Source organism: Convolutriloba macropyga, unplaced genomic scaffold (assembly GCF_964194025.1).
Source record: "Convolutriloba macropyga unplaced genomic scaffold, txConMacr16.3 SCAFFOLD_5946, whole genome shotgun sequence".
Lineage (NCBI taxonomy): Eukaryota > Metazoa > Xenacoelomorpha > Acoela > Convolutidae > Convolutriloba > Convolutriloba macropyga.
In genome coordinates, this window is record NW_027453364.1 from 540 (window position 1) to 2,500 (window position 1,961).

The 1,961-nt window shown below is 39.0% G+C and overlaps 1 pseudogene; it reads left to right on the plus strand.

Moving 5' to 3' along the window:
• Positions 1-473: 473 nt before the first annotated feature.
• Positions 474-625, plus strand: LOC142358234 (5.8S ribosomal RNA; annotated as a pseudogene).
• The last annotated feature ends 1,336 nt before the right edge of the window (positions 626-1,961 follow it).

The following is a 1,961-nucleotide window of genomic DNA, read 5'->3' on the forward strand; positions in this document are numbered from 1 at the left end:
ACTAGTAACCTTTTCTTACGTCATATGGCCAAGAGAGCATTTGAAGGCGAAACTTCTGCATGGGGAAGCTGCATCATGAACAAAAGTTTATATCGAGTATTATGTTGACGTTAGTAGGCCCTGGCCGAAAGCGCAGCATGTGAAAGGTATAGATAAAAGTTATCGTTGCAGTCAGTACTGTGTAGTTACTAGTAGCTGGATTTAAGCTCGAAGTGAGACACTGTTGGTGAAACTTCATCATGAGAACGTCACAAGCTGATCACGCTCTATGATATGACTAGTATTATGTTGCTTATAGTAGGCTAAGCGCAAGCCGAAACATCAACATGTGAAAGTCGTAGAATTTTGCGATCAAACTGTGGCTAGTACTTTGATGATGCTTGTAGCCAACCGAATTGGTTGAAAAGCCCAATAAGTAAGCTAACTTGGGAGAGCTTGTTGGAAACCAAATGCTACTAGATTGGTCCAAATACATCCTTCAACAGGGGATCACTTGGCTCGCTTTACGAAGAGGAGCACAGCTATATGTGTTAATTCGGTATGAATCGCAAGATTTGTTTACCGACCTCTCTAACGCAAAAGGCGGTCTCGGCTTCGGCTGTTGACTGCGTCCGATTCAGGGTTATATAACTCTCGATTGAACACATTGATGTTCTATTGTTGGTGCTTCCAATAAAATTGGAACACTTAAAGCAGAACCGATTCAAATAATAGCATTCTGATCAATGATTGCATTCCTTGATCAAGAACTGCTGGAGTCATTGTGATGGCGAATTTTCTTCATAAGAAAATTGCAAAGAGACGGAACTTAATGAGACTAGTATTATGTTGTTTCTAGTAAGCGGAAGCTGAAACAGCAACATGTGAAAATCAAGTTTTGTTCAATGATCTCGAGGCGATAAGTACTATGAAGCAACTAGTAGCCTAAGCATGACTCAGATTTGAGACAGTCAAAAAGACTGGCGAAACTTCTTCACATGAAAGTTACATAGAGAACTACAAATGTATACAGCGAGTATTATGTTGTTTCTAGTAGGCGAAAGCTGAAACATCAACATGTGAAAGTTGTCTGCAAACTGTAGAACGATATGTGATTAGTACTGTGCTGTTACTAGTAGCCAGTCTGACTGTAGAAGCCAAGACAAAGGGAAACTAATGCATCTGAAAAGGACAAGTTATGGAAAGGTATGCACGATAAGTATTATGTTGTTTCTAGTAAGCGGCAGCTGAAACATCAACATGTGAACGTCGTTGTGTACAGTAACCTAGAACTATATAGTCCTTAGTAACGTGCATTTACTAGTACCTGTAATTGGTATTCAGACTCAGGCAGTTTGGAATAGTTTGGCAAAGATGCACCAGAGAAAACTGGGATTTGATACAGAAATTGTTGAATACAAGTATTATGCTGCTTCTAGTAGGTTGAATCCGAAACATCAGCATGTGAAAATTGAAAACATTTCTGGTTCGAATTGTCACAAGTATTTGGTGATCTGAGTAGCCAAACTCACTACAACGCCAATTGAAGGCAAAAATTCTCAACGGGAAAAGCTATTCTCATTGAATGAGCTAACAAGACGAGTATTATGTTGCTTCTAGTAGGCGAAAGCCAAAACATCAACATGTGAAAGTCTTGCTGAACAAATTTAATGTTGTTGAGCTCAGTACCGTGTGAATTAGTAGCCATAATTGGCGAGCGAAAATTGAACTGGCGAAACTTCGTCTTTGGAAAATTGCAGATGCCGAGCACTTATTTTGCAACGAGTATTATGTTGACTGTAGTAAGCGAAAGCCGAAACAGCAACATGTGAAAGCTGTTGAAATTTGTGGTCATTTTGCAATAAGTACAAGGAGTGTAACTAGTAGCCAGGTCAAAATTTGGGATAAGAATGAGCAAAAATTCTGCATGAGAACAGTTGAAATTATGAAACTAAATTACAAAGACTAGTATTATGTTGTTT